This window comes from Berghia stephanieae, chromosome 4, assembly GCF_034508935.2.
Source record: "Berghia stephanieae isolate SIO BIC M18660-M18661 chromosome 4, UCSD_Bste_1.3, whole genome shotgun sequence".
NCBI lineage: Eukaryota > Metazoa > Mollusca > Gastropoda > Nudibranchia > Aeolidiidae > Berghia > Berghia stephanieae.
Window position 1 is genome coordinate 62,767,234 of NC_088363.1, and position 18,329 is coordinate 62,785,562.

The window sequence follows — 18,329 nt, forward strand, 5'->3', positions numbered from 1 at the left end:
ACGGCCTGGGAACAACAAAGGATGTGAAAATGAAGATGGAATGTTAAAACGTGACTTTTAGTAGTCTGTTCTTACTTATGTACATGCCTATCTCTGCTAAGACAATGCGTTAATTAAATAAACCCAATTCCTAACTTGTGACTCTTCTTTAGTTAGTAGGAAAACCAGTCCAACAACGAACTGTCTGTACACAGTGCGTCCACGAAAAGAGAGATGCTTTGTAAATAAACAACACAAACATGCATGCAAACATACATACGCATGTACATAAACATGCATTCACACACACGCACGTCGTCCAAACGTTTCTAAAAATTCATTAAAAAATAAAAGAGAATTTCTAGACTAGACACTCGTGCCGGGCGATACCATCATTTCAATAAAGAAATAAATAAATAATAAATAAATTTATAAATAAATAAATAAATAAACAAACAAACAAATAAATAAATAAATAAATAAATAAATAAATAAATAAATAAATAAATAAATAAATAAATAAATAAATAAATAAATAAATAAATAAATGAATAAAAAGCAAATTCGTATTCTGAACAGTGGATCACGGAATATCTTCACGCTTGCCAAAATCTCCATCTGTCTTAAGATCGTAAATCAACATGTTTTGGGACATCTATTTACACTGCACGCATTGACGTACCTGGTACGTCCGATTTTGATAGAAAATGGAAATATTTACTCAAATTGTTGGCGTCAGTGCCCCAGGTGGTACATTGTCTCGACGACCTAGAAAGTCAAACGATATCAGCTGTGGTCAATCACTGGATGGGTGAAAAAAATGAAGGCAAAACCCTTATGTCGTGACCCAGACTAAGACACTCTTTATTTTCAAATTACCCTATTCGACTCAGAGGTGAACGAGAACTTGGAGATATTCAGTGACGACAGTGCTAGTAAAATGATGATAATAATAACAATAATAATAATAATAATAATAATAATAATAATAATAATAATAATAATAATAATAATAATAATATAATAATAATAATAATAATAATAATAATAATAATAATAATAATAGCGCATATCTGGTGAAATGCAATATAAAAGATTAGGAAATTTGGTATGCTGGGGAATAAGTGCGGCTCCACATGAAGTGCATTATCATTAAGCTTGAGAAATGCTCTATATATTATGTGCATATCTATTTATTATAATCCTTTGGTGAGGGTTTTTTTTCGTGTTTTCTTTTGTTTGTTTGTTTGGTTTTTAAAAATTCTACTTTTCTCTCAACACTAGCCTTTTTCAAAGGGGACATTTTAAATTGTTCCCTTGGGCAATATAAATGTTTTCTGAGTCACGTTTCAGTTTCTTACAGAAATAAATGTTACAGTGGCGGGAAGGTAGGGGTGGGAGGGGGGAGGTAATCACGACAATGATATCCATCTAAAAATTAGATAGATATCTCTAATTTTCATGTTACGTACTTGTTGTATTACACTGTGCTGATATCATCAAGCATGCAGCTAAAATAAACGAGGATGGAGAGGCAGACGGGGAGATAATGATGATTATACATCAGGCTATCATCACTCTCGGATCCATTGAAACTAAAGAAAATTATTTTAATATTTAAAAGATTCATTTATTCCTGCAATAAAAACCGTAAAATCATGTTATGTTTTATATATTTTACGTATAAATGTATATTCTACTATCGATCTTGATTATACTTTAAGTATTACCTTTATTTTTGCTTTTTAAAAATTGCCTTAAGAATGGGTTTAGCCTGAAATGTAGTATATATAGTACTTTATTATTTTTTTCTTTTTGAATCTGTTATATTATTCACTATTGCGAATTCCTATTTATTTAAGGTGCATTATGCGGATAAATAGGAACATTGTTTACTAAGAATGATCGCTCTTCTCTCTCTCTCTCTCAACACGTACCCCCCCCCCCCCCCCCCCCCCCCCCCCCAAACCCACGTCGGCAGCGAAATGTTTCAATTAAGAAGATTTAATGTATCATCTAAATTCGATACCGATAGTCCCTCCTTCTTCCCCCGTGTTACACTCGTAGGTAGACCTTGACACGTTCTTTACCTGGGGTGAAACTACAATAGGATTATTCCGCGAAATTTCCGATTATCTCTCGCATAATGTCTCGGCATCAAAAGACGGGGGAAGGGAAAATCCCCGGATGCTGTGTCTCTTGTGTGTGTGTCTACATAATCTCACCTGATTACGGCTGAACCAGCAATTAGCGAACTGATATTTTACTTTACCAAGCTTGGATCGTCGGGGGTTTAGGATTTTGTTATTGTTGTCATGGTGAGGAATAAATCTAATTGCCTTAGGTTAACGTTACAGGTGACGATTGTGTGTGTGTGTGTGTGTGTGTGTGAGAGAGAGAGAGAGAGAGAGAGAGAGAGAGAGAGAGAGAGTGAGAGAGAAGGGAAATAGATAGATAGATAGACTAGATAGATTCATCGACATAACTTAAATATACAGAAAGAATGTGTGTGCGTGTGTGTTTTGACTGTGCAACTAGTTAACAAAAATGATCTCTCGCACACACACACACACACACACACACACACACACACACATTTACTATCTATCTACCCATTTTCCAATCATCCTCTTAACCCCTCACCCTTACCCCCCCCCCCCCACCCCCTCCCCTTTCCAACCCCAACCATCCACAAAAACCAAATCTTCTAACTTACCATCACTGAAAACCACCACTTACAAAAACACAAACACTTAAGCTTGTTCAAAGTTTAAACTCTTTTCCAATTACCCTTGAAGAAATGGTAAGCAAAGATCACACTCTACCCCCCCCCCCCCCCCCTCTCTCCCTCCTCTCTCTCTCTCTCTCTCTCTCTCTCTCTCTCTCTCTCTCTCTCTCTCTTCTCTCTCTCTCTCCTCTCTCTCTCTCTCTCTCTCTCTCTCTCTCTCTCTCCTCTTTCTTTTCCCCCTGTAGAAATGAGAAGGGAGAGAACCGACATTAAAAAAAAAAAAGAAGAAGAAAAGCAGTAGGGGTGGAAACCAGATTTTATGATTTACATTGCTATTTGCTCTCTTTATTTGACTTTTAAAGAGTTTAGATAGCGTTCTACAGCGGGCCAGTAGGTAAATGACATTTACATTTCTACCTACTGTTACCATTTAAATCAAACCCATCATTGTCGATCGCGTGAAGGGAATTTCCACATTTTAATGTTAAACTTGCCAACTTGTTAGACGCTCAAATTGACAGCAGGGCTACCCTCAGACTAATCTGTGGGGCTGCCAGATGGCCAGAGTTTCTGGTGGCCAATTTCAACTTCAACAGTGGCCAAACACCATTAACACTTTGACCCCCTGGTGTTACCAACCACCTCAAAACGGTATTATGGGCGTGAACCAGATGGCTAAACATGAATCTTAAGCTTAAAAATAAAATTTGAGTCAAATTTAATACAAGCTCATAAGAGAGTGAGTTTTGAGTCGTAAATTAATAAAACAAAAAACATGAAATTTCCTATAGTTGTCCATTTTGACTTCAAGTCAAATAACTGTCTGTGCTCAGTGAACAATCCGATGTGAAAATAAAATTGGGAACAGGAACTGATGCGAAGTATTTTTTAAAAAAAAAGAGAGAGAAAGGTGGTTAGTAGTGCCAGGTAAAGAAGTAATAAAAATGTAATAATAAAAATACTATCTTTCGTCAAACTTTCCCTTCCCCTTAAAAACAAACAAACAAACAAATACAACAAAAAAACAAACAAACAAACAAACAAAACAAAACTCCAAAAAGCACCAAAAAAAACAAAAACAAAAAACAAAAAAAAACAATCAAATAATTCTATGTTAATTGAATTGAGACCAGTGAGACTAGTTCCTTGTGACATTATAAATACCTCATTGACTCGGTAGGTCCCAATTAATTGGCATCAAATAAAGTTCATACCACGTACTGATATTATTTTCGCATCTAGTGTACATTTCAACCTCTCCGACAGAGACCCTATTTGACACGATCACAGGCGAATGACCTCAGAATCTTTCGTCCAATTTCAGGACGTCCCCTTTACATCCTTAAATGAACCGTATCGTTTCGTAAGCTTTCTGTCTATCTCTAATTAGTCTAATCTCAAAACAAAATGTCAACCTTATCAGCTTTTTCTTTTCAGTTTTTTTGGTTACGAATAATCTGTGAGGTAGTCAGTCCCTGTAAGAAAACAACTAGTATGAAAAGGAGAATTAGATAAATGAATTGTGTAGTCTGGGATTACCCTAGATGTTTTACGTATTTGTAAGGATGACATTAATTTGGGGTCTCGAGACTGAGGGAGGTAAGAAACTGAACGTCCTATTGGAGCAGTTCTGTTAATTTTTTCCCCTCTGCGCGGGAACATCGTTAGACGTACCGACAAGTCAAGGCTGGGTTTGTTTGTTTGTTTTTTTTAAAATAATAATTTCTAGTCATTTATTTATTTATTCAGTCATTTACTTATTTGATTGTTTAATTATTTGTGTATTCATTTATCTTACAGTTTTTGTTTATTAGTGGGTTTGTGTGTGTGTGTGGGGGGGGGGGGGGGGGGAAGGGGGTAGACCGAGAGATTATTTCTTTTCATTAAAATATTTTTCTTTCTAATTTATTTGGCACCAGGTACTAAGCACCTTATCCTCATTTTTTTCTTCTTTGTATCCGTTCCTGCTCCCCACTCTTTTACATAAATGATTGTTCATTGAGCACAGACGCGATGACAAACAGAAACAACCGTTATGAAAGCTCTGTCCCGTTAGCTTAGTTGATAGAACACTCGCATCTACTTTAAAGGGGACCAGGATCGATCCCAGGTAAAGCGGATACTTTTTCCTGTTCACCCAGCACTGATTTGGTTGATTGGCTTTCTTAGATCCAAAGTAAAATACCTTGCAACAGACAAGCGTCCTATACAAAAGGTAGCAAGCAATTGCTATCATAGTGTTCGTTTAGCGCTATAAAAACTAAAAACTGGGATAAATTCCGAATCTATGGGCCTTATGGCTCCGAAGGACAACCGAATAATAAATATAAAAAAGACAATGATATATATATATATATATATATATATATATATATATATATATATATATATATATATATATATATATATATATTATTTTAATATTTACCACAATGTTTGAGACAGTCTACATTAATGTTTCAGGCCCAATTAGCCATCGTCAGGACTGTGTGTTACATGAGTTTGGTTTGTTGACTGTTGTTGTTTGTTGAAGAGGTTCCGGTTTGTAGTTGATTAACAAGAACAAGAACATGTCGTCGACCACTTTTCGTACCATATTTGTCTCAAACACCATTATATATAAATATATATATATATATATATATATATATATATATATATATATATATATATATATATATATATATTTTTTTTTTTTTTTTTTTTTTTTTTAATTATTATTTTTGTTTTGTTTTGTTTTTGTTTTTTGTTTTTTTAAAGTGATAGGAAGAGGTCACATTTGTCACATGATATTATTGAGTATTTTAGATTCACAGACTAATTAATTGTGCATGAAACATGTCCATTCCTTTGATCACGAAACATTATACTGTTATGATTTGACTATAAATAAATAAAACGACTTTTCATCCTGACATCATTATTTACAGTTTAATGGTCCCCAATGAACGGTCGAGGCTATTATAGATAAACCACTCATATCGCGATGTAAAGAAGAACATAAATAACATGATTTGTTGGTTTTCTTTTATTTTTTCCCCCTTCTCACAAACCAACAACAATTCAAAATGATACCCTTCGTTGATATTATTTACGATAATGTTCCAGCATAAAAAAAGGAAAGAAAATCCCAATTCATAAAACATAGTATAATCATTATTGCTATCATATCCAATCTACCAATAACTACGTAGGTATAAATTATATACATATATATTATCATATATGCCACCCTTCATGGGTACCAAAGGCACCAACCGAGTCGACGATATACAGGAGATAATAGTACCGCATATCCCGGTGCCCAATCGGTTTAATCCCCGTATTCCGACCAAATATCTAGATATCCCTCGCTGATCCCTCTTCATCCCAGCCCGGCCCCTCTTTATCGGGAATCTCACCTCATGTCCTTCATCTAGCTCTCCCCCAACCCACCACCGCCTTCCTGTTTTCTTATCATTCACTGACACTTCAATCAAAACGATTCTATCACCTTGGGTTGTCTAAAATAAACAATTACTACATTCTGTCCGGTTCCTTAAAGAGACACATTTTTATAGTTTTGGCCAGAAAACTCGTCCTTAAAATATCGATAAATTAAAACAACTCTTATTTCCCCCCCCCCCCCAAATAAAAAAATAATAAATTAAAAAAACTAAACAAAACAAAAACAAAACAAAAGGAGAAAAAAAAACACCCCCAACGACACCCCCTCCTACCCCCCCCCCCCCCAAATAAAAAAGAAAAAAAAAATAAATAAATAAATAAACAGCAACAAGAAAGCACAATCAAACAAAAACATAATTTAAAAAAACAAAAAACTGTGACTTCCTTGTTTTTGTTGGTTTTTATGTCCATCTTCAGGTAAAATACCTTGTGTCACTGTTTCAAATACGCCCTTATGGATGAAAAAAATGACACTAACCGCTTATTCCATAGAAGGACCGGGCCGGCAGGCCCAACTCTCACACCCACCCCATTTCCAAGTATTTGGCATTCCTTATCGCAGTCATTGTTGCCAATCAAATTCGTTAAAATTGCCAAACCTTTATTAAAATAGGCTTAAATCGTATTGCTACATAGCTTTGATCCGCTAGAATGCGTTAAATATCGGATTGTCAAGGCAATGCTGGATTTCCGTTGATAGAATGAATAAAATGAATGAACTAATAAACTAATTAAAATCAATGAATTAATGGCGCTTCAGATTAATGAGAAATAGAAGGGAAAAAATGGAGAGGAGAAAAAGAGAATATTGAGTTATTGATAATGGAATATAAACCAAATGAATATTTTTTTAGTATGTAATTTTTTAAAAAGTATTTAAGTATGAAAAATTTGGATAGATATGGAATCAAAGTTGTAAAATATAGGGTATTGGTGTTTTAATTTCGGTAAAAAGACATACCGTAAAAAATATAATATTATATCAATTGCATATTCAATTAAATCAATGGACACACCAAAAGGCACAATACTGTTATCTCAGACTAGAATTCTACAGATGTTAAAACCCTATAATTTGTCGAATACAAACAAATGATTTATGATTTCAAGCAATCAAATATCTAATTAATTGAAAAAAGCCAGATAACAAGTTGTATATATACATATATATATTATGATTATTATTATTATCATTATCATTATTATGCATTGTTATGATAATAATAATAATAATAATAATAATAATAATATATATAATAATAATAATAATAATAATAATAATAATAATAATAATAATAATAATAATAATAATAAAAATAATAATAATAATAATAATAATAATAATAATAATAATAATAATAATAATAATAATAATAATAATAATGGTGGCGATGATGATTATTATCATCATCATCATCATCATCATTATTATTATTATTATTAATATTATTATTAGCATTATTCGGATTTAAAAAAAATTACACTGCTCTATACAGCCTTGAAACGAATAATTATTGTGAGAAAAAATGCTCATGAATTGAAAGGCCAGTTTATTCGGCGCATGTAGGTGTGTCTTATAGGCAACCACTGTTGAGTACTTGATGATTTCTTACTGTGTCATTTTATAAATGCACTTAAGAAGAATGACGAGTATTTTCCTTCTTCTGTTTAAGACTGGTCCCCATTAAATTTCAAATTCAATCCAAAACGTTTCATGATCATAAACATGCGCCTTATCTAAATGGAAGTTGTAGCTCAATGAAGTTTAATAATTGAAAACATGTGACTAACTATAGCATGAAAAATCAATAATGAAACAATAAATTAGAACAATAAATCACCTATTTATTTGTCTGACTGTCCCAAAAAATGGAGAATTAGGTTGCACGACAAAGTAATTGTGCAATCCCACATAGCAGTTCCCATGCTTTCTTTTCCATTTAATTGAAGGTTAAAAACCTGACCGACCAAAACCTTTCAAACTATTTTTTTTACCAGTTAACTGCCGTACTCTGGAAAAAACTAGTATTTAAACATTTGGCAAGAAAACTCGTCCTTCAAGTATCGATTGATTTAAATGACCCTCATCTTGGTAAACACTCTCAAACCGGGGCCTGGGGAGACTTCGTGAAGTCCAAGGTTTGAAATATTTTGTATTTTTCCAAGATGAGGATAATTTAAATCGATGGTTTGAAGGACGAGTTTTCTGGACAATATTTTTTAATGTGTTTTTCCAAAGTACAACAGTTAACTGGTTAAACAATAAGAAAGGAAATAACCACTCCTGTGTAGACAGTATTATCATAATACGAAAATAATAGAAGACAAATAAAATGAGCAAATTTAGGTATTCTTGACCTGCATATAGGCGTAATAGGCATTTATGCGGGACTTTTCTAATGATTCATCGTGCTTAATGCGCCTGATAATCTTTAATTTACCTAGCAGATCATATGGATTCAAATTTCTTTAAGTACAAGCCGCCTGTTCGGCGCCGGTTCGAAATATCACTCTTACAATACTCGTCATTGTCTATAGCCAGGCACTCATTTACATTTGAATCGAGTGGCGTGAAGCGTGCAAAGTGCCTTATCAAAGGAAACAGCGTCGGAGTTTGCTATCATTGTCACTCATCTGTCCATTGACCACGCTCAATATCGTTTGACTTTTGTTACGAGATCAGACCAAGGCAATCTATAGAAGTTACTAAACCAGACAAATGACGTCACACAGGTTTCGCCTTACTTCAAACTTCAAAGAAAACTAGAATTCCATTTGTCTGGGAAAACCGCCACATGCAAAGCACAAGGTAAATCTCTAGAAGAATTGGACATCTCTAGAGACTTTCAAAATCATTGAACTTAACTGGCTAAGACTCTAAATCATACGATTAGATAACCCCCCACTGACCCAAAGACAAAGGAAGCTACTGCAAGACTGATAACAAGGCCAGGCAGAGTTCAGACAAACCGTAAACTTACAAAACTGACCACTTGACAATGCTTTGAGTGGTGAGTCTAAATTTAAAAGAATGTGTTATAACAACAATAAAGCAGAGCCGCTTACTTGAAATTTCTAAAATTCGTGGTTTCCAAGGGAAAAAAGAAAAAGTCACTTTAAATAGCTTTAGAAAAAATAATTCGCCCATAGAATAATCGAAAATGCTCCAAAGGCCTGAATAATGGATCTAAGGAACTAAACTTTCCTTTTCAACAAGATTTATTCACTCAAGGAAACGAAGGTTCTTCTGTAGCTGGAGCCAAAATTCGTATTTCTACGAATTTTTTGTAGTATTAGGCAGGTCTGATATAACTGTCTGGCTCCTTTGATAAGAACTCAAACAGTTTAAAAATCATGATATGAAACAGAGTCGAAAACTGGAAAGCATCACATTAGCATAGAAAGCTCAACAAGGCAGATTCAAATGCAAGTCGAGAAATTATCTAAAATTACTATGAGACAACGGAACGTATAAGATGATATTATGTCTTATCCATCACGAGATAAATACACCATGCAGTGAATAACAAGAGAATTATTTATTTAGATTAATGGAAAATGGTGTTCGATACTGATAACTCGAATCAAAGTGTGGTCTTATCGTTCATTGCTCAAACTAACAATATAAATGTAGCTTTGGCAGCAATTCTAATGCTGCTGCTTAAAGCTGACTAAAGACCCCCCCCCCCCCAACCCCCCTAATAAAAAACCAATCCCTCCCCCCCCCCCTCCCCAATACACACACGGAAAATAAAACAATAATGAAAAAGAATATAAACTGTGTAAACTAGACTGGAGCTTCCATTTAATTTCAGCATTGTTTTTAACTAGCTATCCATTACAACAATGTTAGTTAAGCCCAAACTTTTTGAGTTATTGGAAGAGAGAGGGAAATTGAAATAATTTTGTGAAAACGCGAAAAGAAACAATTATTTTTCTCCAACCATTGGTTTTAATTAAAGACATCGAAATTACAAAAGTAGACAACTCGGTCACGACATAAAATAGTCTGAACTCCAATTCTCTTCACGAAAACGATATCGAGTTTGTCAGACATAGATATCTACTTTTTTTTTATTTTTATTTTTTTTAAATCGGTGAAAACACACAGAAGAGGGAAACAATTTTCAAGTAAGATTAGTATAATAAATAATATCCAAAAGTGAAAGTGGAACAAAGCAAAATGAACTAGATGGAAGGGGGGAAACCCTGGTTGTGTGAATAGACCCGGCACAGCGGGTAATGATTAAAATTATACGTTATGATTAGGACGCAAATAAAGCAGCATAGAATTCACGGGAAATATTTGATCTGTCAAGATAACAATGACATGGAAACGCACAATATCTGAATCGTAATAGCCTGTCAACAAGACATTCCAACAATGTGTGGGTTCTCTTTTAATTCGTGATAAAATGTAGGATATCTTAAATATACGTTTTGTAGTTTTTCCATTCCTGGAACTAATAAATCATTAAGTAAGGAGATGCTCAGAAGTAACTTTAGAGGCTGCGACTTTTAAACATTCTAATGTTTAGAAATCGAACTCTTCCGAAATAATTCGAGAAAAAAAAAGAAAAAAAAAAAAGAAAAAAGAAGAAGAAGAAGAAGAAGAAGAAGAAGAAGAAGAAGAAGAAGAAGAAGAAGAAGAAGAAGAAGAAGAAGGAGGAGGAGGAGGAGGAGGAGGAGGAGGAGGAGGAGGAGGAGAAGGAGGAGGAAGAAGAAGGAGAAGAACAACAACAAGAAGAAGAACAAGAACAAGAAAAAACAAGAAGAAAAGAAGTAGTAGTAGTTACGTTTTTCCGGGAATTCATCTTCGTAGAAATAAAGAAAACGCTACCTGTCTTTAATTCTAAATTATGTCTCATATGGCAAAAGAAAAAAAAATGATGGCAACAAGAAATTAACATAGATTATGATGAAATGCAGTAATTACAAATCTTACCTATAGTCTCGTTAGCTTAGAATTATAAGGTTAAATCTCTCAAGAAAAGAAATTATGGTAACGAGAGATTTTAACATAGATTATGCGGCAATACCCTAACTACAGTTTTTTTTTCTTTAGTCATGTTAGATTAGTTTAAGTTCAAGTATATATATATATATATATATATATATATATATATATATATATATATATATATATATATATATATATATATATATATATGTTTAAGAATCAATTAAAAGGATGGGTGGTTAGAGAGGGAGATAGAAGATGATGGATGGGTTGGAGATAAAAATGATAGATAGATGGATAGATAAATAGATAGAGCGAGCGAGAAAGAAATGAAAAGAAAGAGAGATATATATATATATATATATATATATATATATATATATATATATATATATATATATATATATATATATCTCTTTCTTTTCATTTCTTTCTCGCTCGCTCTATCTATTTATCTATCCATCTATCTATCATTTTTATCTCCAACCCATCCATCATCTTCTATCTCCCTCTCTAACCACCCATCCTTTTAATTGATTCTTAAACATCATTTTCGTCATAAATATCCGAACATAGATCGAGACCAATTTTCTTCATAAGGATCCCTTAAAACCAAATTATCACTTTTATATCGGACGCTGTTACGAGTTAAAAGAAATGTGAACGCTAAAAAAAGACGAAAGAAAAATGAATAGAGACCACGAATGATCATTTCACAATTCGATTTATCTATAGATAGAACGAAGAAGTCACTCAGGTCTTTGGTATTGTTTTTTGCCATCCACGTTTTTGAAGAAAAAAAACTTCTCACTAAACTGTATGAACCAGATTATAAAAGTTAATGATTACGCATAGTTTTGTGTGTTGGTCTGTTATACTTCTTAGCCAAGCGCATTCTATATATAGGGTAATATTTTCGAGTTGGTAATCCTCATCCATGATATCAAAATTATTCTCTGCATTCTTAATAAGGAAATCAGAAAACGTAGTATCATAAGCTTTAAATGTCCTGAATTATGTTATCGAGACAGCATAATATGATGATCATAACCATGGAGGAAAAACAATATTGTAATCAGCAGTAATTGAGCAACAATAAAAATAAGAATTAGGTAATGAGTACCAAATTACGCTAAATGCTACTAGGTTAATACCGTTATACTTACTTATATCAATGATCAGGAATCTAAATCCAAAAACAGAGAGATGCAATTGAGACCACGATCAATTACTCGTCTAATTATCATGGGGTTTTGTTTCCAAGTCGTGAGTACTCCGTTTAGCTCACACACAACAAGCACTCTTACAGTCGATTTACAAATGCCATAAGCTTTAAATGCATTCAACTAACTGAATTATGTATCATACCAGACCAAATAAAAACCAAGAAATCTCCAGTATATAGGTCAAACAATTAGAATCTATGATATAGTTGTTCCTGATTCTCAAATTTGTAGATAAGGTAAGAAATACATGTTAGTGTTGAAGTTCATAGGACTGAGAGAAATAAACAGTTTCACAGCAGCAGCTGACTGTTTACAACGATATGTAAATGACCACGGACATTATGTTGCCGGGTCAACCTGCTAAATCCATAAACGCGAAATAAATAACACATACAATGAAACACAATGAATTAATTCATCATCAAAGTTGGAAAAGGTAGGAGAATTAATTGTATCCGGACATTTGATTGTCATGAATCCATCATCCGTGTGTATATTTAGTCCTGTGGAAATATTATATGACATAAATTGATGTCTCGTGTATTGACAACAACAGATATAATATCAAGAACAACAGCACTGGACAAGGTTGGACTCAGCTACCTGGATCGTCATTCGTTCAGTGTTTTTATTAGATATTTGCCCGCTGATGTTCGTCCAAATTCAATAAAAACAGATAGCAGCGACAATACAATACGTCTACGCGCGTACGTACCATAAGCACAACCATCACAACGAGACGCCACTGCCTTTACGAGAGCGACGACAAAATCGCCACGGCACGCCGTCAACGAGTCGTTCACGAAGCAACATCGCCGAAGACCCTAGCAGGAGGCGGGGCTTGCTTCAGTACTAGGGGGGTTTTGTTGAATAGAAGGTGAGATCGGGGGGTGTGAGAATGGAACGAGATGATGGGGGGAAAATGGCGCGGCGCCGAGGTGAGGAAAATGAGCAGTGAGCACACCTAAATCCGAGGACGAATAGGTACTAAAATACGGATAATATATAAAACTGAACAGTTGAATGATTGTGAGTCGCACAACAACACCAGACTCGAAAGGTAAAAGTGTCAATAGATTGTATTCACATGTCACATCCAATCTGATAGTTATCTGTATTTATAATCTAATGCTGAATAGATTGGGACAATGTCGCACTGTACTATTACGGGCTTTGACCACAATATCCACAATACAGCTGTTGATTAATACATAGCGTTAAGAGAGGAAATGAAATGACACTTTGTAAAAAATCAAGCTATATATTATGCAAATTGAGATCACAGTTGCAGGAGTATCTATATCGTGTAGTGCGTATATTGTGGTCTTGTGGTATGACAATAAATGGCCTCTGATCTGTAGATCCTCGGTTCAAGTTCAGCTGTGACACACTAATTGTGTCCTTGAAAAAGGATCTTTCCTTATATTTCTCACCATAATCAGGTGCAAATTAAGTTGCCTGACTTCTATCATTTTGAAAAAGAAATGTAGCAGTGCCTTATTTACGTTAAGTCCCGTCTTACGTGTTCAATTTTGCTCTTGACTTGGATTTCCTTGTAAAGAGCTTTGAGCAAATTAAAAGGATATTGCGTTATATAAAAGCTGATATTGAACAACAACAACAAAATCATCATAAGAATTGAAAAGTGAATGAATACTCTTAAAAGGCCGGCGATCCTTGAGTAATATTCATCCATCAGCCAATAATAATGGGACTAATTGTTTATTAAAATGTATCAACAGGAATTGGTTAGGTGGGCAAGTTGTGAAAATTGTTGAGCCCTTTAAAAACAAAGTTGTTTTTACAAGGTAAACACGAACGAGCATGAGTGATTATTACAGAAAAAGTGCCTTTGGATTGTACCGAATCATTTCGTAAGCAAAGAGAACTATATTTATTACGATTATTGAAATTACTCTCTCTCTCTCTCTCTCTCTCTCTCTCTCTCTCTCTCTCTCTCTCTAAGTGCGTGTGTGTGTATAAGCGTGAGAGAGAGAGAGAGAGAGAGAGAGAGAGAGAGAGAGAGAGAGAGAGAGACGATCTGAGATATGGGAGGTCTAAATATACGGATCGAACGACCAGAATGAGACCCTTGTGGTGAAAAGTGCCATATTAATAAAAACCCGTATTAGATGGATTGTCCAAACTATCGTTGAATGATTGAGGAGAAACTTTGTCTAGCAATAATTCAGTTTTTCTTGAATTGCCGGGATTTTAGCCAGACCAGTACCTAAAGAGGCGGATGATTATGCAGAGATCATTCTCATATTAAACCCATCTAACGTATGTTGCGAATGATTTTAAAATTCTTTTTCATTTCAATATTTCATTTTTAAATCAATATCCATTTCTAGAAGCCAATATCCTAAATCTGATTTTAAAACGCAAAATTAAATGTTGCTGCCTGAAAATACCAATAAATAAATAAATAAATATATAAATAAATAGATCAGAAGTCAATAATAATGATTTAGAATTAGATTCGACTTTAAATATTAAGACAGTATGTGGACGTTTCGGGTTTCCCACTTATCAACCGAGTGGATTAAGAATCAAACACAAAATAATAGGATGCATGTGAGATGACAGTCAAAATTGATAAAATTATTAAACAAAACGATCTGAAAACGGGACTTTTTAACTTAAAATGTGTTATTCTGTTGTATATCCCTCCAAAAAAATCAACCGCCATGATTGTTGTTGAACACAATGTACGCCGAGAACCATGCCAATGAGAATAATCAGAATAATAAGACGAGGCCCTGATAAACTGCGTGGCGAATGCCATTAAGGTGCCAGAGTGGTCAATAATAGATGACCAGCGATGATGAGTTGGCAGAGACACCAGCTGAGCTGTGAGCCCATGCTACCCGTGAGAGCCTTGTTATGTGCTGTGCGACTTCTTGCTGTGGACACGACACCGCCTTCTCCGACAACAATCTCTATCAACCAGACCAGTGACCAACCTATCTAAAAAAAATAATTGAGCTTGTATATAGCGCAATATCCACTTAATGTGCTCAACGAGCTTTACATGGTGTCCCTGACCAACAGCAACACTTAAACATATAGGACGGGGCATGAGGCCTGTTAGGCGATATTACATTTTTTTCGGATAGAGACAACGCTGTTAACGGCTAGGTACTCATTTTACACCTGAGTACGATGAGAGAATGTGAGTGAAGAGTCTTTTCCAAGGAATCAACTATGCACCGAGCGAGGCTCAAACCCTGGACCTACCGAACGAAAGCGAGTGTCCAACCACTAGACCACATAGCCGCACTACCTACACACCTGCCTATCCACCTATTACCTAACATCATCCAAATGGAATGGATAGCAGAGTGATTTCTGAGTTTGGTACTAGTGACAATGATTAAAAATGAAATAATTTTTCTGGCCGTCTTCGACTCAGATAACTCAAAGTTCGACCTCAAACAAACTCATGACATCAACCCCCCCCCCCCCCCCCCTTCTTTTTTTCTTCCTCCGTAATCGCCTTAATGACAAGGTGATATTAGTAAATAACCACGTCCTAAAACAAAGGGAAAATGGGAAGGACTATAAGAATTCTTATTGTAAAAAAAGCTTAAATAAAGGGGCCGAGAGCAAGGACATCTAGACGCTTAGTAAAGACTCTTGTCGAGAAGACATAATGGGGGGGGGGAAAAAAACAGAAACATATTCTATTAAAAGACAGATTGTCCTCTATGCAGTACTCATAGTAGGTAATGCTTCTAAGACAATATATATTTTAACAAATAATACAAAGAACATAACTTCCCTGAAAGCAGACAAAATGACACACACACACACACACACACACACACACACACACACACACAAAGCAATCAACGTGTTAACAAATAAATAAATAAATGTTTCCTATAATCCAATTTAATATCTAATTAGACATTTTAAAGTACAGGCTAGTTATCTTTCTAATAAAAATGTCTTATGTCCAATGAAAAAAAACTTGTGGATTTAATGAGTCACCACCAGGAATTCCACGACTGCAAGGGAAGGAGGGGGGGGGGGGGGGGGGGGGGGGGGACAGGACGCAGGTAAAGTGACGCAGACGCAAACAAAAACATCGATGATAATGTTTGTCACTGCAGTCTAACAACCCAACAACCAATAACAGAGACGACCCACACAACAGTCTTTCCCGTTCACCTGGCGGTTGAAATAACACGTTGTGGAAACAAAATGGAGGGAGGGCGCCATTAGGGCCCTGGACAAGTTATAAAAAGTCACCACATAATTTTATCGGACCGCCTTTCAATCTCTACCCATCCCAAACAAAAACAGACCACGGGGCACTCATTTATTCATTTCCACGGTTTTCCGTCCTTCACATGTTTGTCTTTCTCATTCTTTCCCCGTCTGCCTCAATGCCTCCACCCCCTCAACCCCCCCCCCCCCCCCCCCACCTCCACATGAAATCAACGACAGATTTTAAATGTTGATTTTGTTAAAAACATTTAATTAGTCAGGAATTTAAACATTAATTTATGAGATGAGCCATGCATGCCAATTGGGGAAAGGGGTGGGGGAGAAGGCGGAGGAAAAGAATTCTTTGTGAACTTTTCGTCACTGAGTGAAGATTTCAACACAACTGTTGCCATGTTTAGTTTTGTTTTTGTTTGATTGGTTTTGCTTTCTTTATGTTTTTAGTTTGTGGGTTGGGCTTATTTTTCTTCATCTTTTATTTATTATTATTTTTTATTTTTTTTTGTTGGGGGGGGGGGGGGGGGGGAGAGAGAAGAGAAGGTTGAAGTTGACCCCGCTGACCACGTATCTTCCCTTGTTAGCGGATATCGGATAACATGGTTAAAAGTTAGCAGCTTTATAATATACAATACCACACTATACTCAGGTATGGATCTGCTCTAAACTGGGCGACAGCCAATACACCCAGGACCTTTCGGAACCTGTGCGGCTATGTGGTCGAGTGGTATGAAATTCGCTTTCGGATCGGAAGGTCCTGGGCTAGAGCCTCGCTCGGCGCATAGTTGAGTCCTTGGAAAAGGCTCTTTACTTATATTCTCTCACCATACTCGGGTGTAAAATGAGTACCTGGCCGTTAACAGTGTTGTCTCTGTCCGGAAAAAATGTAATATCGCCTAACAGGCGTCATGTCATGTCCAATCCTAAATGTTAAATGTTGCTGTTGGTCAGGGATCATTTGTAAAGCGCTTTGAGCACGTTTAGAGGATATTGCGCAATATAAAAGCTCGATTTTTATTTAATTTTATGTTTTGTGGAGCCAAAAGCGAGTGCCATACCACAAGACCACATAGCCGCACAAGATAGAGTAAGTACCGAGGTATGAGACGATCGGTCCAATGTCATCATAATGTTCATGAAAATAATATCTTGGATGTAGTGATGATCAATTTCAATGCTTGCAACAATGCTGCTGGGTCATGTACAGTCTGATTGATATACTTTTGTGAGCACTAATCACGAAAATGGCTGTCTAAAAATAATTAAAAATTCTGAGTGACGTCAACCTTCGTTGGAATGAAATTGACGTCACTCGGCTCTTTGTTATAGATTTTAGAAAGTCATTTTGGTGATTACTTCTCACTCAATTGTATCAAACTGACCATAAACGTTCAAGGTTACACAGTGTCGTGTGTTGGTACGTTACATCTGGCTGGCGAACGTTGTGAGCACTTTACCTAAACGCATAACAACAATTGTATCGACGCGAAAATGCGAGGTGCTGGCGTTAACTTTGAACCTCAATGTTGAGTCATGTACAAAGGTGTGACGTCCCAAGGGGGAACGGGGAAATCCTATAATGGCCCTCGACCCTGAAGCATTGGGCTGGCCCTTCACAATTTAGCTGATTGCCATCTCGACTGGTCTGGTGGTGACCAAAGTAGGAGTTTTTTTTGGGTCATTGTGTGGCCCATGGTGTGTGTTTGTGTATGGGTGAGTATGTGTGTGTGTGTGTGTGTGAGAGAGAGAGAGAGAGAGA

The 18,329-nt window shown here is 35.6% G+C and overlaps 1 protein-coding gene across 1 annotated transcript in view; it reads right to left on the minus strand.

Annotated features, from left to right (window-relative positions):
- LOC144970985 (protocadherin beta-14-like) overlaps positions 1–13,129 on the minus strand; it is a 36,415-nt gene extending 23,286 nt beyond the window's left edge. Inside the window, exon 1 of the mRNA XM_078911232.1 lies at positions 12,281–13,129. The gene's annotated coding sequence lies outside the window, so the exon portion shown is untranslated. The remainder of the gene's footprint in view (positions 1–12,280) is intronic.
- Between the last annotated feature and the right edge of the window lie 5,200 nt (positions 13,130–18,329).